This window comes from Zalophus californianus, chromosome 6, assembly GCF_009762305.2.
Source record: "Zalophus californianus isolate mZalCal1 chromosome 6, mZalCal1.pri.v2, whole genome shotgun sequence".
NCBI classification, from domain to species: domain Eukaryota; kingdom Metazoa; phylum Chordata; class Mammalia; order Carnivora; family Otariidae; genus Zalophus; species Zalophus californianus.
In genome coordinates, this window is record NC_045600.1 from 25186910 (window position 1) to 25209474 (window position 22565).

General features: G+C 46.7%; 1 long non-coding RNA gene across 1 annotated transcript; it reads left to right on the top strand.

The window, feature by feature from the left end:
* The first annotated feature begins 27 nt into the window (after positions 1-27).
* On the top strand, positions 28-1886 carry LOC113909778. Its single transcript, XR_003515811.2, has 3 exons — positions 28-281; positions 1001-1190; positions 1516-1886. It is a non-coding gene; the product is annotated as an uncharacterized LOC113909778 (long non-coding RNA).
* The last annotated feature ends 20679 nt before the right edge of the window (positions 1887-22565 follow it).

Consider the following 22565-nt stretch of genomic DNA (forward strand, 5'->3'; position numbering starts at 1 on the left):
CGGCGCGGAGCCGCGGAGGAAGTTCGCAGCGTGCTGCACGGAGGGCAAACTGCGCGGAGCGCAAACTGCACGGAGATGCCGGGTTCGGGAGGCCCGCGGTCGGGGATTTCCTAAAGGAAGCACCTCGCAGGGGCCCTCAGGGGGTTAGGAGCGAGAGCTCCGGCCTGGAGGACCGGGTTCTAGACAGCAGTCAGAGTCTAGTTTCCTGCGGGACATCCTACAAATCGCTTCCCTCAGTGGGCCTCGGTTTCCCCATGTATCAGCCGAGCTCGTCACCCCGGGTGAGCGCAGAGTCCTCCTGGCATGCGGGCTCCTTAAAGGAAGACATCTGGGGGTTAGGGTCACGACTTCTGGAAGCGAAAGGGTTAAAAGCCACCCAGTTCCACCCCAAGACCTCCACCAGTGGGAGGGGCAGGCGCGGGGTTCGCCCCTAGTTGGCTTCCCTGGACCCGGCGGTGGACGCCCTCGTGCCCCGGGGCAGAGGGGCCGCTGCGCACCAGGGTTTGGGAACCGCGCGTCCCGTGGGAGTGTGAGGCGACGGTCCTGCAGGGTCCAACCGGCTCAGAAGAAGGAGAAAGTACAGCCCATTGCTGTGTATGGGCCCAGGACTGCGGAGACCCAAGGCAAACTTTTCTTCCCCCTCCACAGAGCAGTAACGCGGAAAAAGCGCGAAGAGGGAGCAGAGGGAAAGAACTTTCCGAAAGGAGACAGATAGCCATGGGCGCTTTGAGACTTCTCTCCTCTCTCCCACCAGGAGTTAGTATGAATGACAGTCTTGTGGGGGTGGGGGCTGGGGTAATGCAGATTCCTGGGCTCTGGCCTGCCAGCCCGCATATGTGGATTGTTCAGGTCTGTAACTGCTGCATTTCTCACCACCCCGTCTCTGACAAGCTGAGGTTTCTACACCTGGGCTGGGACAGAGAAGGCCTTGGAGAATCAGGAGGTGCTCAGTGGTTCCTCCTCCGTTCCCTAAAGTTATCCCTGGTGTTGAACTTCCTAGGTCCCCTGAGCTCCAGTAGCTACCTCTTGCTGCCTCCGGGGTCAGAAACCAAGGGTGATGAGTGATGGGAAGGGTCACGGGACTTCAAGAAAGCTAGTTAAGAGGCGCTCCTCTTAAGCTCACTGAGGCAAGAAGACTCCAAGCATGAAAACCACCAAGCGCCAACAACTGCAACCTACTCATTGTACAGGTGGGAAAACTGATTCTCAGAGAGCAATTCCTTCAAGCTCACACGGATAATAATTTGAACCGAAACCTTCTTTAGACACTTACTTTTCACCCTGCCCTTGGCCTCTTGCACTAGCTAAGTGGTTGTGGTAGTTTAAACATGTTTGCAAGTTCTTTACCACTTCTCTTTTCAAAAGATGTTGGCTAATTCCCCTCCCCTTGACTGTGGGCTGGGCTTAGTGACTGATGTTCTAATGAACGGAACGTAGTGGAGGTGATGTTATCTAACTCCTAAACTGAAGTCATAAAAAAGAGACGTTCCTCCTGTCTCTTTCTTACTTTCCCAGGACAGCCACCCTTGAACCTAGCCACCCTGCTGTGAGGAAGCCCACACCACATGGAGAGAGGACAGGAGGTGCTCTGGCTGACATCTCCAGCTAGGCTCTCAGCTCACAACCAGCATCACTCATCAGATAAGTGGTGAACTGAGATTATTCCACCACCAGCCTTTGAGTCTTCCAGCCAAGGTCGCAGACAAGAAGCAGAGATAAAGCCAACCCTGCTGTGCCCTGTCTGAATTTCTCTCCCACAGAAAACAAGAGATAAGAAGCGATCATTGTTGTTTTAAGCCAGTAAGTTTTGGGGTATTTTGTTATGCAGCATTAGATGATTAATTCTGTGAAACGACACTTCCTGAAATGACAAATAATAAAATGGATTTGGAGTCTTTATTCAAACATTCTAACAGGAAATAGTTACTGAGCACCTTCTATGTGCCTGGCTCTGTACGAGGCACTGGGGACACGGTGCTGAACAAGAGGAACGTGAGCTTTGCCCTGGTAAGGCTTATGGTCTACTACTGGAGGAGATGGTTAAACATGATTCTAGTAAAGTGTTTTGCCAGAGGCTTAGTCCAGGAAGCTATGAGAGTGCATACCCAGGGCAACTTGCCAGTTAAGTGGGTTACTGGGGAAAGAAGAAATGAATTGGATACAAGGCCAGCATGATCTAGCCTAGAGTTTTCTGGGATATATTCGTAGAAGGAGGAGACGGGTGTCAGGCAAGGTGGGAGGAGCATACAAATCAATGAGAAAATGGTGAAACTAGAGAGGGATGTGCCTTAATCTCATTTTAGCAGAAAGCTGAGCAAGGACAAGTGTCTTGCCTGGGGTCACAGAGCTTGTGAACGGGGCCCAGATCTTGGGTCCTGCATCAAACCTTCCCACGGTTCCCCATACCTAGACCCAGGAAACAACACCTCTGGTGACACTTTGGTCACTCCCTCATTTGGCTCAAAGCTCTTATGGCTAATTCTTTTGCCACCTTTACAAAAACTCTGGAAGAAATTTGGATGAGTTAATTTCCATTTTACAGATGGAGAAATGATGCACAGGGAAGGTAGGCAGCTTAAGTACGTGGTTTAGGAGCCAGCATGCCAGGGCTGCTAGGTACTGCTGATGTACTTGGATGATGATAGGGATGATGATGATAATGATGCCTAGGTCACATCATATCTCACTTATTACTGTCACACTAGGGAGTAATGTTCTGGAAACGAATACACAGTGTCTTAGGGAATCCACATTGGTATTAACCTGCTCCAACTCATTTTCTTGCAACACTGAAGCTACAGTTAGATTCCTGGAAAGGAGAGTCTGGTTGACGGAGTTGGGGTTCTGGGCCCACCCCTCGGCTGGAAGAGGGCAGGGCAACTTCATGAGCTGCCCCCAAAAGACCTCAGGCAGTAGGGGCAGGGGACTGCCCTAAATGAAAACGGCATTGTTAGTAAAAGAGGGGCATGGAGGGGCATGGCTATAGGTACGTTTGTGAAAGGCAGACACTCTATGTCTGCACTGTCCAATAAGGTGGCCCGAAGTCACACATGGCTATGTGATTCACATGACAGAAAACTAACAATCCAGTTCTCTGTCACACGAGCCACATTTCAAGGGCTCAAGAACCACATGTGGCTTATAGCTACTGGGTTGAACAGCACAGATTATAGAACATTTCCATCACTGCAGAAATTTCTATTGGATAGCACCGCTCCAGGATTCTTAATTTGCAATCTAACTGTTTGTTCTTTTACCTCATACATCGTGAATAGGGAAATAGCAAAAAACCCGAGTCAAAATCTTCACGAACTTATTCATCAAGCATACATGAAGTGTCTAGTTTTGAATCATACATTGTTGTAGGCACCAGGATGCTGAGAGGGACTTCAGAGCGAGCCTGTCCAGTGGATCTCATGTTAGAATTATTAGAAAGCTATTAGAAGTACTGCTATCCAAGCTCCACCTAGCAAAGACCCTGGTGAAAGTGGTTTGGGATGGGGCTGGCAGACCCTTAGGGTGGAAAACCTCCCCAGGTGATGTTAATGTGTTGCTGTGCTGGAGAACCATGACAATCTGGTCTGGCTAGGGAAGTGATTTGCTTCAGACAACCTGAAAACCTGAGTGTGTGTGTGTGTGTGTGTGTGTGTGTGTGTGTGTGTGTGTGTGTGTGTCTGACCTCAGGGTCCTTATGGTAATATCAGAACTCTCCACGGATGTGGCATCTATCTGATCAAATGCAAAATTCTTAGGGAAGAACAAGTCAACTCTTCCTTAACCCAAAGAGAATCCAATCCAAAACCGAAAGAACTTTTGGTTTTAAATCACTTCTTTCTCAAACTGTTTGCATGTTTTGTGCCTGGGCCTGCCTTATTCAGCAAGCCAGGGAAATCCTTATAAAAAGACTGCCTGTTCTGAGTACCTAGTGTAGGTCAGGCACTTCCTATGCAGCGTCATTTAATCCTCAGGACACTGTTCAAAGTGAGTTTTGCTGACACCAGTTTATAGAGAAGCAAACTGAGATGCAAGGAGGATAAGGATTAAAACTTGTCCAAGTTGGTACAGCTGGGATTCCAACTCCAGATTTCTGACTCTTTCCCCTTCGCCACCCAGCACCTATCCATAGTCAAGAGTGCAGGGCAGCCAGCAGACAGGGGCATGGTGCTTGATTTGTGGAGGGAAGAAGGCTCTGTGGAGGTGACAGGCAGTCCTTAGTGTGTCAGGGATCACCCTGGAGCTGATGTGAGTTCAGTGAGAGGACTGGGGGCCTGGAGGGAAGGGGGATTCAGGGATAAAACAGATGAAGGGATTGGGAGTGGAGTTCTCCTTTTACGAAATGGTTGTGTCTGGATTCCTTACCAAGGGATTTGGAGGAAGCAGCTAAGAACAGTGTTGTACCTGGAACAGTGAGCTCTTAGATACCTAGCAATTATGATTATGCTTGGTAGAAGCATTATCTATTCTTGGCCTAGATCCCTGTGGGCTTGCAGAATGTCTGTGTCGCCATGTATCTTTGCAATCTGAGTCCCTGCCTGATACTTCCTGGGCAGCCTGGCCTGGCCTCGGGGCGCTGTGAAGGGACAGGGCTCATTGTGTCCATTCCAAACAACTTGAACAGTGGGGGAGATATGTGTCCCCTGCCATTCTCTGTGGGCCACCTCGTACAGTAATAGGAGATCCCGACCCTGGAGAACAGAAGGGCTGCCCTTGGACTGCATCAGGGCTTGTCTGTATGGCATTCAGCAGGTCTCTGTGGGAGCCAAGCCACGACTGGCCATAGAAAGAGCATAGGCTATCAGAGCCAGAAAGAACCGTAGAGAGCTTTGCAGGTTTCATTTCACAGATGGGAAACTGAGGCTCAGTGAACTAACAGGACTTCCTTTGAATTACAGCCTGTTAGAGACAGGGATCAGACTTGCAGTCAGGTCTCCCTCCTGGCCCAGTAGGCCTTCCCTGATGTCTTCATCAGCAGGAGAAAAGGGGTAGTAGATGAGCCTTGGAAAGCTTTGCAGTGGCAAGAGGTAGAGATGGTTTGTTCACATTTGCTCCCGGGTGTAGCCGAGCTATGTCAGCCGTTGGGTGTGGACTGAGTATGTGTTTAGGAAGTCTCCATTCAATCTGAAGGACTGGAGGATGACCACTCTCATTTTCCAGGCAGATCACACTTCTCCAGGCTTGCATCCCTCCTGTTAGGAAACTGGCATTTCCTTTGACTTTCTTCTGCCTCCACTAGAGCAGATGTTTGGCTGGTGGTGGGTTATTGAGTTGCTCAGCCAGGAATGGCCCCAAGCAGTGGCCAAGACTCTGGCAGTCCCAGAAAGAATGGAAAGACCAGTGTCAGTCTCCCTGCTCACTGGAAGGGCCTGGGACTTGGTGACAGGAAGACACAGGGGCAGGGATGTTGGTGTATCCTGAAGACTAAATCAAAACCATTTAAATCTGTGGGGCCATGTATAGGTCCCCGAGATGGGCTGGGTTTATTTCTTAATCCTTGGCTTCCAGGGAACACTTCACTTTAGTTCAACAATTTCCGAGCGCCTACTATGTGCATGGCATAGCCTAAGTTGCAGACGTATGCAGGACATTACTTGACCTTCTGGGTTGTATCTAGTGAAACGCGTCCCGATAACTTGGTGGGAACTTGCCATGTGCCAGGGGTTCTGCACAACATTCTATGTAACCCTGCCCTTAAGCTTGTAAATTAGGATTCTAATTCTCCATTTTTCAAATGAGGAAATGGTCTCAGAGAAGCTAAATGACTGTTTCTGGGTTTTAGCCAGCGGGTGGCTGAGTCAGGACCCGGGCCCTTCCGGCTGTACCAGGACGCCACTAGCTAACTAGCATATCTAGGAGAGTCAGGCCAATACCCCAACACAAGCTCAAACAAGGTGTTTGCAGAGCATGGAGAAGGGAGAGCTTCCTTTTAATCTTGGCAACAGCGTTTGGCTTTAGGCACTGTTGATACTTGGGGCTGCATGATCCTGTGTTGTGGGGAGCACCCTGTGCCTGGCAGGAGGCTAGGCAACCTCCAGGGTCTCTACCCACGAGATGCTGTTAGCATTCCCCCATTGTGACTCCTGGCATAAAATCACAGGTGGTAGGAAAGAAATGGTCTTCCACTGGGGCCTGTGAGAATCCTGTAAATAAGACAAGGATTTGGGCAATTGAAGACAGGAGGAAAACGGTCACTTGCTTACTGTTTTTCCATGGACAAAGAGTTTCCACTTTGGTCTTCCCCCTGGCCCCATGACGTGCTTGTGTCAGCACACAAAACAAACAGCCACATCAAGTCACCATGGGACCGCGGTGCACGAAGGGGCCCTGCATAGATTGCAGGCGTCCTCGGGAGCCAGGTCCTTCCTGGCCTCTGTTCGTTCAGCCTGCAGTTAATGCCTCATTTCCATCTTCTGGCCCCTAATTCCCTTTCCAGGGGGGCTCTTAGAGAATCTGTTCACCATCGCCACCACCAAGCACATTCCTCCAGCACTCATTTGGAGTGTGGCTGTGTTAAGGGCTTTATAATGGTTAACTCATTTAGCCCTCACAGCACCCCAAGAGGAAGGGGTTCTTACTATCCCCATTCCATGGTGGTGGGGAGGGAGATGGCAGCCAGCCAGAAGAGGGGGAAGCAACATGCCCAAGTTCATGCCTATGCAAAGTGGCAGAGGCAGGATTTGAACCCAGGCCTTGCTGATTCGCCTCTCTTAACCTCAGTATGCTACTGTCTCTTAAGAGTGTCCTTCCCTCATTTGGCAGCCCACTGGGCTTTATGCACCCCTCAGATGAGTTCCCAGGAGAACCACAGGAGCAGCCTGCCCCAGCAGGCTTGTTGGTGGTTGGGGTGGCGGATGGTGAGGGTTGTGAAGGCTGTGGGAGGGAAGACAGTGTTTCTGGTGGTGCTGGTGGATCCTCCCCCAGTAAAGGGCAATTATCGGGGCTGCATGGTGCATGGCTATCAGGAGAGCTTCCTGTGAGCGGGGCAGAGCCCCCAGTCAGGCTGCAAGACAAATGGGTGACATATGGACTCCAGATCAGCACACAATGGGCTCATTACTTTGCATCTGCCAGCAATGAAATAACACTCTATTTTGCAGGAGGCATAGAATAAATAAGCACAATATTTGGGGCTGGGTTCTGAGGTCATTTTATCTGTGTCCTCCCTTCTCTTGGGGGTCATGGTCCCTTTGGCACCATTAGTTCTGAAGCTTGGGCGTTTTAGCTGCCATGGAGTCAGACCAGTGGGCACAAACAGACCCTAGATGAAACTCTTTTTAAAGATATCCTGACATTCATGTTCTTTCTGGTTCACAAAGGACCCTTGTTCCATCCCTTTGTGCTGCAGAGAGAGAGGGATGGGATAGCTGAAGCGTCCCTGGAGATGAGAGAGAAGGGTGACCTGGCTTGCTCTCATCCATCACAGACGGATCACATGAGGAGGTCAGGGTCCAAGGTTTCAACAGAGTCCGGAATAGAGCGGTGTCTTGATAGAATTTGCTGGATGTCCTAAAGCAGTGCTTCTCAAACTTGAGCGTGTATCAGAACCAGGGGGCTCCTCGCTGCACAAACGGTTAGACCCACCCCTCAGTTTCCACCAGGGTTGAGCAGGGGATTTGGAGCTCTAACTTCTTAAAAAGCCTTTCAGCCAGTCTTCCTGTTTCTGCCCATCGCCACCCTCACTTCCCAAGGTGCTGGTGCCTCGTGTTTGGGGCAAGCTGCGTTTCTTCTTGGATTTTAGTGATTTTGGTATTTCATTTTCCCTACTAGCGAAGCCATTTGCTAATTGACCATCTATTCTTCTGCTTCCAAAATTTTGTGGATATCATTTCCTCTCCTGTTGCTTTGTCATCATGGGTTTATGATTCCCCCCACCCTTTAAAAATCCACATCCCTTTATTGTCATTTTAGTGTAGTTTCAGAAGGGGATGGAGCACACTACATCCATTATCTTGCCTCCTGAGCCCCCGAACAGCACTCTGGGACGTGCTGTGGCCTGGTTATCATAGTGCCTCTTTTATAAGTGAGGAAACAGACTCAGAATTTACTTGACCAGAATCTCCTTTTGCAGATCTCATTCCATATTCCAGGGTCTTTGCACAAGAAAAATCGTTCTAACATAGTCCGGTTTTCCCAAGTACTTTGGCAGAGTTTCTCTTGTTGGCTCCTCATCCCAATTTGACAGAGCAGGCAAGGCAGGTGTCTGTCTCTGCTTTATGACTGGGAAGACTGATCAGGAAGGGGAAGGGACTTGCCCAGGATAACACAGCTTAATGTGCTTTGAGCCCACTGTTTATAAGTTCACATCCAGGGCCCTTTCTCCTGCAGACTTTGGAATAGCTTTCAAGACATCTCCAGATAATAAAACATCTAATTACTCAACAAATATTTATTGAGTGCCTACTATGTCCCTGAAACCCCACTAGGTTCTGGGCTTATCACAGGGAACAAGATGCCTCCAGTGCCTCCTCCATCCCTGTCGCTCATCTCAGAGGTCGCCTCTAGATTCTTCTGTGCCTGCTTACAGCCTCCCTTTGTCTCTGCCTGGGGTGCCAGGGCGTTAAGACCCTGGTGGGACCTTCGGCTAATGAGGTTGGGAGTGGGTGGGTAAACCCTTGAGCTTCCTTGCCCCTCAGGGGGGTACTTGTGAGGCACATTCTATACAGTCTCTACGAGGGTCCCCCAGGACTGAGCCTCAGTTGCCCATGGTGGTAAGTGTCTCATTAACAAACTATTTATGGTCTTCCTTCTTCGCTGTCACTTCCCCATTTGCTCACCTATGCTTCCTGGGATCACTTCCCCAATAAGCAACCTACTCTCAAATCCTTATCTTGGGATCTCCTTTTGGGGGAACCCCAACTAAGACCCCAGGCTTCTAAAATCCTTTTTTTGTAGCTGATGGTCCTGTTGCCTGCTGTTCCCCATCATCCCTGAGGGCACGTTCACCTTCCCCCCAGGAACGTAAGCTGCAAGAAGACAGGACCTTTTGTTGTGCTGTTCACTGCTGTGTCTCAAATAGTGCCTGGCACGTGGTGGGTGCTCAATAAATATCTGCTGATTCAGCAAGTACCGATTGTTGCTACATTGATCGAGGGGGGATCCAAGAGACTGGAGTGGAATGATGTGGGGGTAAATCACAGCAAAGTCTTTCTCTTTTTTTGTGTTTTATAAACGGTCTTCATGTCCTGGAGGCTTCATTCTGGTTCATTCTGGCCATTTTCTCCTCTAGACTGGTGGAAAGAGGTGAGCACCGGAGCTGTATTGGTGGCAGGCAGGGCCTGGCAGGTGGAGGAGGGTGTCTCTGAGGCTGGGCTCAGAGAAGGGGGTGTGAGTCACTAGTTCAGACTCAGAGGCACTGCCAGTGAGAGCATCAGCATTACCAGGGATTGGCCCCAGGAAGAGGCCAGCCTTGGCCTTTGTCTGTTCTGCAGATGAGAATTTCTTTGAAGATGGGAGGTAGCACCTCAGCTCCCACTGAAGGCTGGTCTAGGCTAATTTTCGGCAATGGTGTCAGGAGCTCATAGATTGAGTGAGATACTGTATGGAGCGTATCCAGTCCCTGAGTTTTGATTGAATGATGTGCTTTTTGAAAAAATACCCTCCCCCCCAGGCCATCTGGTGGCTCTTGGGTAAAATTAAAATTCAGATTGAGAACTCATTTGTTTTCCCCCTTAAAGTTTATTCCAGGCCGGTAACTCTCCTCTTGGCTTCTGGTATCGCTGTTTTTTGGCCGTTTGGGTTGGATAGCCTCAGCATCTTGGTTAATCAATAGATACTGAGAAAAATGCCTTAAGGAGGTGTGTCGACTAGTTTTCCAAAAGGATGTGTTCAGTAATGTTGGTGGGAAAGAATATCTCAAGTTTGTATAACGTTTTACATTTTGCAAAGTACTTTCCCCAGACATTATTTCCTTTAATTAATATTTTTAGTATTTACACATAAAATCACCTAAAGACATCGCATATCCAGGGCTAGATTTAATGAAACATGTGCAAGACCTCTTCCCTGGAAACGACATATTATTATTGAAAGAAATTAAAAGAAAACCTAAATGCGGGGAGGGCTAGACCATGTTCATAGATCAGAAAACTCAGTACTGCAAAGATGTCCGTTGTCTCCAAATCAGTTTTTTGATTCAGTGTAATCCCAATAAAAATACTAGCAGGTTATATTTTGTGGAAACTGACAAGCTGATTCTAAAATTCATATGGAAATTCAAACAGCTAAGAAGAGTAAAGATAATCTGGAAGAAAATGCTGGAAGATGTATGCTGGAAGAAGCACCGAGTATGACAAAGCTCTAGTACATAGGACAGTGAGGTATTCCTCCTGTGGCCTCACCTTAGGTGTTCCTTGTATGGTTCTGAAGGCTCGGATAGAGACAGTGGGAAGCACAGAGGTGCAGTGTACATCTCTGTTTCTTTCAGTTGTTTAAAGTAGGCTGGAGTAAGTCTTATTGTGGGGTTCATACTGTACAATTAGCCATCATGAGTGACCCAAGGGCCACTGCAGGAGTTTAGGCAATCCATTCTCCACACAGCACCAAAGCACTCCTTTGCTTAAGGCTCTGGGATGGCTTCCCATTGGAGTAAGGACGTATCCCACCTCCCAACCCAGACTTAAATAAAATGGTCCTTCATATCTGGCCCCTGCCTGCCAATCTAACCCGGCCTTCTGCCATACTTAATGACGCTTTTGGATGTCTTCAGTTCGTTAGGACTCATCGACTCTAGACTTGGATTCTGGGCATCAGTCTGCCCATTGTTCTTCTCCCTGATCCTCCCGTTTCCCTGCTTGGCCCACTTCTACTTACCTTCCATGTCTGGGTTTAAACTTTCATTCCTTGGGAAGGCTGGATCCTCAGCTCCTTGGACTGGGTGCCATCCCCTGGCCATACATTCTCAACACACCCATCGCTTCTCCCTTTTCAAGCCACTCTTCACCTTGTTCAGAATCTCTCCTTCTAGCAACATGAGAACAGGGACTGTGTCTGTCTTGCTCACCCTTGTGTTGCCTGCTCTTAGAATAATCCCTGGTACAGAGTAGATGTCTAATCAATATTTATTAAACATGTGAATAAATAAATGAATGTGTAAATTAAAAATCCATACTTGAAAGGCTGACTTTATAAAATCAAATCTATTAAGTTTTGGCAAACTTCGCAGTTTGGCAAAGAGCACCAGTTTATGATAACCAGTGCCATGGATGGAGGCTGTAGAAGGTTAGTGCCATTGCCTATTTACCAAGCCTGCCCTCCTTGTCTAAATGCTTCTCAGAGTGGGCCAGAGAGCGTGGCTGGAACATGGCCAACCATCTGTGCTCCTGGAGAAATAAAGCCAGTGTGGGTTGGTGGAGTCCTCTCTGGGTGAAAAGGACAAGGCATGAACCCATTCTCTTTGGTAAGCCAGAGAGTTACTTTGTCCTGAAAACTAGAGGTTTTGTCTTCTTGGTTGGTTCTGGCAGGAAATCTTTGGATGGGCTAGATCAGCAATGCTGCAGATGCCAGGCTGTATCCAGTGGGGATGTTTTAAAGTCCCTGGAGGGTGTTGCCCCCAGAAGCTGTATCCACTCTTAGTATTGTGTGTAAGCAGTGCATAAAATGGGCCATTACTTTAGTTTACCAATCTCTTGTTCAAATGGTTTTTCGTTACAGTAATAGAATAAATCTTAGGGTATTGAAAATTTAGAAAGCACAGATAACCAAAAAGGAAATAAAAATCAAGTAATTCCATTACTCAGAAATGAGGACCAAGTCATCTGATAGCTCCTGGAGGCACAGAGCCTGGCGCCCATGAATATTTTCATTTTAATTTCTCCTAAAATGAGAAGAAAAAAATAAATAATAATGAACATTTAACAATGAATCCGGCCTGGGTTGTATTATCTTTATACCAATGCCACTATGAAATATAATTTTTAACATTTTTTATGGGGGAAGGGGTCCATGAAGACAAAAGTGCCCACGGCCCATAAAAATCATAAAGCAACCCTGGCAGAAATAACCACTTTTAATAGTTTGTTGTATATCTTCCCAGTGTTCCCGTATCCTGTACATGCAACACACATCTATGCATATACATATTTGTGTCATTATTACAAAATTGTGAGCATATTTGCTCATTTTTTTAACAATACATTGCTCATGTTTTTCTGTGTTATCAGATATTCTTCTCTAGTACTCTTCAGTGTTTTATTTTTAATTATAAAAGTAGCACCTATAGGGTGCAGTCCATTGAGCAGCTGACTCTTGGTTTCAGCTCAGGTCACAATCTCAGGGTCTTGGGATCGAGCCCACGTGGGGCTCTGCGCTCAGCAAGGAATCTGCTTCAGATTCTCTCTCCCTCTCCCTCCCCCTCTACCCCTCCCGCTCGTGCCCTTTCTCTCTCCAATGAATAAATAAATAAATCTTTTGAAAAAAAGCACCCATAACAACATTCTTAATGCCTGTATAGTGTTCCAAAGAGTGGATATGTTGTAATATATTTAACTAATCTTTTTTGCTGTTTTTAGGGTTTTGCTATTGTAACAGTAAGATGAACATTATTTTAGCAAAATCATTGCATTCATCTGTGAGTCTTTCATTGGAATAAATCCATAGATAATTTTGAAACTTGATACATTAGGCATAACTTAACAGTGAAAGAGTAGCAATGCAATATGCGTCATTTATGATGCCTATAACATGTCCTGGCGCCTTCTCTTACCATCAGCAACACTGTAGTGGCCTCTCCTTGGTTTAGGGTGAATATCTCAGAGTGCATGAGCACTGGTAGTCTTAGAAACCATCATGTCCTCAGGTCCTGTCTCTGTGTACGAGACCTCTGTGGAAGCTCAATAACTACTTGTCAGATGAACAAATGGATGAATGTATAGTTGGTGTGAATGTTAGTCCACAAACTCAGATGTTCAAGACTATTACATTTCTTTGTATTCTTTAAATCAACTTGGGTTTATCTCGCCTGTTGAATTGATGGGAAGTTATGTTTCAATGGTTATTGGCTCTTCCCCACAGCACTCTGCCTTCTCCAGGTTATACAAAGATCTTAAAACCTTAAGCATTAAAGCCTCATCTGAAATATTCTGCCAGCCTCAATCCCACTGACCACTCTGAGACCCCTGTGTCTCAGTTCCATGTTCCCTTTAGGCCCCTGCCCCTATGCCACATTCGGGGCCAGCACTCTTGAGAAGATTTGAAGCTTTGGTGCCTGGGGCTCAGCTCACTTAGGTGCACCAGACAGCCAACTGTTGCTTCAGATCTTGCCAGAAAGAGGTGCATGGCTCCCCATCGCAGGCTAGGGGATTCTCTTCTGCCCTTTGCTATTCTCGCTCCCCACCTGATGTAGCACACCGCTCTTCACTACATTCCCTTACTTCTTGCCCCACCCCCGTGCCCCACCCCCAAAATAGTGAAGGAGGCATTGACTACAAGTTCTTGTGCCTTCTGCTTTGCAAAATCCGGAAGCTAAGCAGTTCCAAAGGGCCTGGCTATCTGCTTGAAAGCAGAGGAGAGCAAACCCAAGTTAATCTCGAATGACTCTGCTGTCGATGGACTCATGAAGGCATATTGTATTCAGGTTTGAGTTAGTGGGAGTGAGACTCTTGGAAATGGTTTGGTTTTGAGAGGAAGCCAGTGTTTTCCTGAAGCCTTTGTTTTGGCGGTGCCTGACCTGCATCTGCATTTCTTGCAGTTTCTTACAAAGAAACTTCCCTTTGAGAGTTAAAATGTATCAACTGAAGTTATTTTCCACCCCAGGGAAATGTTTGAAAGTCAGCCTTTGTTAGCCTAAAGAACATTGTTTCATCAGCAGTGGTTGCAATAGTAATTTCCTTTGGGAAGCCTTAGCTATTGAAGCCAACTTTGATGTTGGAAGCAAATGTTTGGGCTCTAAAGATGGCATCCAAGGGTTACAACTTCTTCTGGCTCCTTAGCCATTTTACTGTAGTGTGATGATAGTACATTTCTTCAGGTTTAAACAAGGAGAGCTGCTTTGGCTGGCCGGGGCCATGTTAAGAGGCAGTATATAGTTCAGTGAGAGGAGCAGGTCCCTTACAGGGGGCTGCCTATGTTTGCGTTCCTCACTTGGCCCCTTCCAAGCTGAAATCTTCAGCAAACTACGTTAACTGTTCTGAATCTCAGTTTCTGCCTCTATAAAACTAGCAATTATAGTATTTACTTCCTTTGATTGCTACAATGATTGAAGAATTAATGTAATAAACAGCACTTAGAGAAATCCAGTAAGGGTCATTGCTCAGTTAATAGTATTGTATCCATGTAAATTTCTTGGTTTTGATCATTGTACCATGATTATGTAGGATGTTATTGAAGGCAAAGTGTACATAGGAATTCTATGGTATTTCTCTGTGAGTCTAAAGTATTTCAAAATATCAAGTTAGGAAAAAGCACTTAGAGGAACTATATTTGATGGTGTCATTCCTCGAGTAAGTTATGTCTTTGACCAGAGACTATGAGCTCTCAAGTTAGGGATCATGACTCTTTTTCTTCCCTAGCATAGTGCCTGGCACACAGTAGGCCTTCAATAAATATTTGTTGACTGAATGAATAAAGAAGAAGTTGAGATGCCAAGGGTACTGGCCAACTGGTGCCAAAGCGACCAAACAGAGATCGAGCCCAGTTCCCACATTTGAGGGTGGGAGGAAAGAAGTGAGAGGGCCATGCATCAATCTTTAGTACACCCTTCACCACAGAGGCGTGCCCATGCATGCGCACACTCACACAAACACACCCGCCCCTGTGTGCATGGGGGAGATGGTCTGAGGCCAATGCCTAGGTTGGTATGTGGAGCGATGGCCACAGGAACAGGATGACAGGATGGTTCCTAACGTCAAGTAATTTAGAAGAAGCAGTTCAGAGCCAGAGGTTACCCCAAGGGTGGGATGAATCAATATTATCTGGATCTTGGGCGGCTCAGTGAACCCAACCAACGGTTTTAGTAAATAAACGTAGAGCGTGTAGTAGGGGGAGCATAACTTTACCTCTACTTTCTTAGGGTTTCTGGCTGCTCCTAAGAATTAAATTGACATAAAACAGATTAATAGGAGAGAAGCATACAGAGTTTTGCATGTATGTGGGAGCCCCCAGAGGAAAATGAAGACCCAAAGGGCAGATTGGACCTAGTGCTTATATGCTAGATTGAACAAAGACTAGCAATTGTGGAAAAGTACCTAAAATACACGGGGACACTAGAGGAAGATAAGTTATTTTAAAAAGGTCCGTTTGTACAGATTTCTTTCTGCCTCCATCCCTGTCTCTGGGGATGATAATGTTTCTTTCCTCCTGGGGTAGGGAGGGCATCTTTCACATTAAAGACTTAACTTCTGCTTCCAGGAAAAGAGGAGGTCAGAATGACCTTTTTGCATCTGCTGTTCTTAAGGTGTCTTTAGCTCAAAATAGTCCTTACACCAACGTGGCATATTTTGGGGTGATGTATTCTGCCAGCCTTCACCATCTTCTTCTGTACTCAAATGTTAAATGTAATCTTGATTTTTTTTTTAAATTTTATTTATTTGTTTGACAGAGAGAGACACAGCGAGAGAGGGAACACAAGCAGGGGGAGGGGCAGAGGGAGAAGCAGGCTTCCCACGGAGCAGGGAGCCTGATGCGGGGCTCGGTCCCAGGAACCTGGGATCATGACCCGAGCTGAAGGCAGACGCTTAACGACTGAGCCACCCAGGCGCCCCTAATCTTGATTGTTTTAATGCTGTTCTAATCTAAAGGGTGCTGGAAAGCTACCTATTTTGCTAGAATATACTGGGAAACTGGGAAAGAGGGTCAAACTCGAGAAGTAAACTATGTTGCTGGGAGCATCAGAATCACATCAAGTAAGCGATGAGCTGATCAGAGTATCATAGAGTTTAATAAGCTGGTAACACTAGGATTTGGAAGTATTCCGGAAATTGAGAGATCCTCTGATGTATTTATGCCTCTAAGAAACACAAAAGTCTTTATTGTGAATTAGGTTCTATATTATAGACAGAGTATTTCAATAAAGACTTTGCAAACAATTCTTAGGCAAACCTTAAAAAGCCTGGGGCACCTGGGTGGGTCAGTCTGCCTTCAGCTCCCGTCATGATCCCCAGGTCCTGGGGTCCACACTGGGCTCTCTGCTCAGCAGGGAGCCTGCTTCTCCCTCTGCCTGCCGCTCCCCCTGCTTGTGTGCACTCTTTCTCCCTCTGTCAAATAAATTAATTAAAAAAAAATCTTTAAAAAAGCCCAAAACTTAAAAGGCCTGAAAGCATTTCCTGGAAGCTGTTCACAATGCCTGAATTACATTCTGTCCATACCAGATATAATACAAAAATTTTTGCGTAGAGTTTTTTTTTTTTTTTATAAAAGGCAAGTACTTAGAGTTCAGTTTCACTTCAATATATATCATATCATTGGGAAGGGTGGGCTACATGACAAATATTGTACAGCCCACAGAAATGGGTGGGGCCATTTCACCTGTTTATGTCTTAGTTCCCCACGTGCTCCGTTAGATATATAGTCTTCCCAATCTGTTGCCTTTCGAGACATTCTTAGTGGAGTTGTTAAAAAAGAAATCTGTGTTCATTGCACCAAATACAAAAGGTACAGAAAAATGTAAAGAAAATAAAAATCAATAATAATTCCACCATATAGCAATAATCACTGCTGACAGCTTCACACATAACCTAGACTCAGGGATGCTTTTCTGCACAAGACAGGATTCATGTCATATCAAGATAATAACTTGTTTTTTTCTGATTATCACCTAGAGAATTCCTTCATTAAGTGTAGTGTCATCTTTAATGACTTCACAATATATATATATATATATATATATATATATATATACACATGTACGGGTTATAATGTCAACCCCTATTGTGGAATGTTTGGGGTATGTCTGCATTTTCTCTATCATGTGTTATAATTTGGTAGATATCTTTGGATTTTCTGAGGAAAAATTCCTAGGAGTGGAGTTGCTGTTAGTTTTAGTTTAAAACTTGATTATATTCTAAGTTGTTTAATTTTAACGGACATTGAGCACATGTATATATGGCTAGTTTCCCCATCTTGACTATAAACTTCTAGAATAGAAGGATGAAATCTAGGCCTAGATGTCTCTGTATCCTTTACAAATTCCAGCATTGCGGGGGTGGGGGATATTAGAAATGCTTTGGGCTGCAAGTTGTAGAACACCTACAAAAGAGTAACTTGTATCAAAAAGCCACTTAATGATCTCACCTCATGAAGAAGTCTGGGTGTAGACAGTTTGGGGATTGGTGGAAGAGCTCAGCGATGTCACCCAGGGCCTGGGCTCCCCTCCTTCCATCGTCAGCACACTTCCTGTCCTCAGGCTTGCCACCTCATGGTGGGGGATGACCGCCTCAGTAACAGGCGTGGTGTCTTCCCACTCTGCATCCAGACGGGAAAACATTTCCTAAAAGCCACTTGGGAGAATTGTGCTTCTCTTTTGGTGGCCAGAACTGAGTCACAAGGCTGTTTCCAGCTGCAAAGAAGGCTGGGAAGGCAATTCTTTGGCATTTTGTCCCCTCCCTTGAGAAGCAAACTCATGGGAGGAGGGAGTCAGGGCCGGTTACCAACAAATGGGGGTACAGTGCCAGGACTCAAAATATTCCCTGAGTTGGGATCCAGATTGTCTCCTTCCTCACCTCCTTGTGGGCTCTCATGAAGGAAAATGAGTTCTTGGGGTGTGACGGTAGCTGGGGGACCCTCTAGGACAAAGTGGCTGTGAAGGACAAAGGCTCTCTGTGATCATATTTGAGTCAGGTTTCTCTGAGCACTCTTCTTGACCTGGCCTTGACCTTGGTCCTATCCTTGCTGGGCCTGGCCTTGACCTTGGTCCTATCCTTGCTGGGCCTGCAGAGCCCAGTTACAGAAGAAGGAACCCTGCCAGATCAGTTTAGAGAGAATCCCCCCACCCTTGAGGTTCGATCACCCTGGTTGCCTTCAGCAAGGCTCCTATGAAGTGGGTTGAGCAAGAACACCCTGGCCTTGAGGTCTCCTCCTAGAAATGTCCACCCTCCAACCTGCTCCTTGGCTATAAATCCCCACCTGTTCTTGTTGAGTTTGGAGCTGAGTCCCATCTCTCTCCCCTGTTGTAACAGTCTTGATACCTATTGCAGTAATCTCAAATAAAATCTTCCTTACCATTTGAACAAGTGTCAGAATAATTTTTTCTGGAGCAGTTACAGTGCCATGACTTCCTTCCTGAACATTTTGGTGGGGCCTTCCTTGTTCCTGTGGGTGTCCTCCAGGGTCTGAGGCCTGGGGCCATGGCAGGGCCGCTCAGGGATTGAGGGAGACTTGGGGTCACCTCTGTTTTTAAAGGTCCCCTGTAAATTAAAAAACAAAGAGCAGAACCCAAACAGCATTATAAAATTCGTGATTTATTTTAAATATTTGCCTTCCACAGATTAGCCCATTAAAACTGGCTACAGTCGTCAGTGAAGTTGTGAATGGTACCAGTTCAAGTGCATTGCGGCTGGAGTCATTCAGGATGGGGACACACTTCAAGTTGAAGGTGGAGCATTGTCTTCAAAACACAGGTCTGTGCTTCTCAGCATTTCTCAGCATTTCATTTGGAGCTCTAAATTTGAGGGGACCCAGCACACAGCCCTCCTGAGCCCCCGTGAGAGGCCCAGCCGGGCAAGAGTTGACCCAAAGCACTGAGGACACAGGTGCCACGAGTTCATAATTAGTTACTCATTATGTTTCCTCTTCTTGGGTTTTCCTTTCCCCACCAGTTTCCACCTCCATTCTCTTAGATCCCTTCTTCCCCTCCCCCCCTTTCCCTTCCTTCCTTCCTCCCTTCCTTCCCTCCTTTGAAAGTCTGGGCAGTGGGAAAGACTGGAGTCTGAGATCTGGCCGGCAGCCAGCAGGGGACAGGGAGCTTCTGTGGGGTCAGACCAGGGTCACATCTGCTGCCCCCCCCCACCCCCGGGGCAGGGCAGTGAGGCTGCCTGTGCTCCCTGCCCCACTCCCTCCAAAAGACCCCCCCCCTTAACCCCCTCCATTTGCTGGGAAGATCAGGCTTATTTTAAAAGCAACAAGGGCATCCATCATTCCTGCATCATTTTGCTCAGGACTGCTCTTTGCGGAAGGTTTCCTTACAACCCCAGGGTAGGAAGTCACCCTATGGAGTGGTCACCCACAGTGCTTGGTCGGAAGTTTGATCAGTCTAGGCTGAGAGAGAAGAGACACTATCTTCTTGACCCACTTCTAGGGAGAAAGCCTGGAGCCTCATTAGCTCTGACTGTCTTGCCCCTCTATCTACAGCACCCACTTCCCACTTTTTTTTTTAAGTTCCGGGGTCTTAATGGTGCCAAGACCTACTTATGCCAGGGCATTAGGTCCAGGTAATGGTCCTACAGCTCACTCCTGGGCCGTCCCTCAGTCTTTTCCATGTGGCCCTGGGGAAGTGTGGGGGCTCTCTGCTGCTCTGTGGCATAGGGACACCGAGCCCCTCTCGAGGTCTGTCCACACAGACACTGCCTCTCGGGGGTTTGCCATGGGCGCCCCTGGAGCTTGGCCCTTCGGGACCCATGTCGCATTTGTTCTCATCCTCTCCCCTCCAACACCCGTCCAGAGAAAAACCCGTCCTCGATGTTTTGGTTGTCACCTGCAGGTTTCTGTGTTCTTCCCAAGTGTTGAGACGTCAGAGGTCGGAAACTGGGAGTTCTCGGACTGGTCTCAGCTTTCTGCCCTTTCATTGCTTTCTGGAGGAAAGAATGTGGAGCTCAGGATCTGCTTCACAAGGGCGGGTAGCAAAGGGGGCAGATATCTGAAACTGTGACCCAGACTCTGAGCACTTGTCCCAAGGCACAGAGCCCAGCATGCAGGAAATGGTTGTTCAAAGTGAATGAGCAAGGGAGAGAAGGTGCTGGGCCCTGGCCTAGAGCCACCGGACTTGGATTCAGACCCTGTCCAGGCTGACCGCCTCTGTGTGTCCCAGCGACCTCATCCCTAAGGGAGGGAAAGGATTAGATCATCTCCTGAGCTCCGGCCAGCTCCCAAACTCTAGATTGTGTATCCACATAGGAAAAAGAAAAAGAGTATTTATGCCACCATCCCACGGAACTGGAGCAGGAAGGAAACCTTCCCGAATAATTCAGGCTCACATACACAGTTGCCTCCAAATGTTTTTCCCTGCTGTTGAATGCCGTCTCTTCTACATCACAAACAGTGGGATGAGAAGGCAGAACTGAGCCTATTGCTCACTGTGGTAAGGGAGAGCACCACTCCACAGGGCCTCAGTGTGGCTCACAGGGGAGGGCAGAGTTGGGGTATCTATTGAGACTTTGAAGCCTGGTTTCAGGTAGCTCTTTCAAGGTGGATGCGACATGTTTGATTAAGAGTGGTAAGGATCATGATATAATGAACAGTTGGGTTGGTGGACACAGCAGAGTGTGGATTTCCAGCCTAGGGGTTCAAAGAGTATTGGGGTGTAAACTGTCTTTTGATGCTTCCTATGAGAGAGATGATCAATCTTTCAGGAAGTTTCTGGAATGAACTGTAAAGTCATTTGCAACTTTTGTCTTCCTGGGCAAGAATCTTCTGGAGTAATAGCAAAGTTATTTTGATAAAGACAAGGGAATAGTAAGGTCGTGTTAATATAGAGCTGTGAGTGGTTTGACTCTCACCCAAAACCACCTTTGTTGGCTGTCTGAATGACAGGGATGTGCCCTCCACCGTGCTGGACCCTGGAGGCCGCCACCATGTATGACTGGGTCCATTCTCTCTTACTTTCTTGCGTCCAGTTGGCCCAGGCCAATAGGGAGAGGGGATGATAGTGAGGTCAGAACACTCATTTCTGTTCTCTCCTTGTTGGATTAGTTGTTTCCTCTTATTTGAGCTCCCAGCTCCCATCAGGCGGCCTTCTCAGTCCCCCACCCTGTTGAGTTGGTGTAACTGCTCCCCCTGCCGGCCCTCTCCGAGGGGCAGGAGCCAGGTTACTATTAACCCTATTGTTTTGCCTCTTATTTCTTATTCCTAAGGCTCATATGTTACTTTTCTGAGGGCACTTCTACAACACTTTATGTTTTTAATTATTATTATTTTTTTATTAATTATAATGTATTATTTGTTTCAGGGGTACGAGTCTGTGATTCATTGGTCTTACACAACACACAGCGCTCCCCACAACACATACCCTCCCCAGTGTCCATCACCCAGCCACCCCAAGATTTACTTATTTGAGAGAGAGAGAGAGAGAGAGCGAGCAGGGGTTGGGGGGAGAGGCAGAAGGAGAGGGAGAGAGAATCTTAAGCGGGCTTCTTGCTGAGCGTGGAGCCTAACAAGGGGCTCAATCTCACAACACGGAGATCACAACCTGAGCCGAAACCAAGAGTCAGACACTTAATGGACTGTGCCACCAGGCACCCCAACACAACACTTTTTTTTTTAATTAATTAATTATTTATCTATTTTTTACAATTTAAATTCAGTTTAATTAACAGAGTGTATTATTAGTTTCAGAGGTAGAGCTCAGTGATTCATCAGTCTTATATAACACCAAGTGCTCATTACATCAAGTGCCCTCCTTATTGCCCATCAGGCAGTTACCCATCCCCCCACACAACTCCCCTCCAGCAACCCTCAGCTTGTTTCCTAGAGTTAAGAGTCTCTAATGGTTTGTCTCTCTCTGATTTCATCTTATTTTATTTTTCCTTCCCTTCTGCTATATTCATCTGTTTTGTTTCTTAAATTCTACATACAAGTGAAATCATATCGTATTTGTCTTTGACATATTTCACTTTGCATAATACCCTCTAGTTCCATCCATGTTGTTGCAAATGGTAAGATTTCATTTTTTATCTTTTAATTTTTTTATTGTTATGTTAACCACCATATATTACATAATTTGTTTTGGTGTAGTGTTCCATGATTCATTGTTTGTTCATAACACCCAGTGCTCCATGCAGAATGTGCCCTCTTTAATACCCATCACCAGGCTAACCCATCCCCCTTCCCTCCTCCCCTCTAGAAACCTCAGTTTGTTTTTCAGAGTCCATCATCTCTCCTGGTTCGTCTCCCCCTCTGACTTACTCCCCTTCATTCTTCCTCTCCTGCTATCTTCTTCTTTTTCTTTTTTCTTAAAATATGTTGCGTTATTTGTTTCAGAAGTACAGATCTGTGATTCAACAGTCTTGCACAATTCACAGCACTCACCATAGCACATACCCTCCCCAATGTCTATCACCCAGCCACCCCACCCCTCCCACCCCCGACCACTCCAGCAACCCTCAGTTTGTTCCTGAGATTAAGAATTCCTCATATCAGTGAGATCATATGATACATGTCTTTCTCTGATCGACTTATTTCACTCAGCATAACACCCTCCAGTTCCATCCACGTTGTTGCAAATGGCAAGATCGCATTCCTTTTGATGGCTGCATAATATTCCATTGGGTATATATACCACATCTTCTTTATCCATTCATCTGTCGATGGACATCTTGGCTCTTTCCACAGTTTGGCTATTGTGGACATTGCTGCTATAAACATTGGGGTGCACGTACCCCTTCGGGTCCCTACATTTGTATCTTTGTGGTAAATACCCAGTAGTG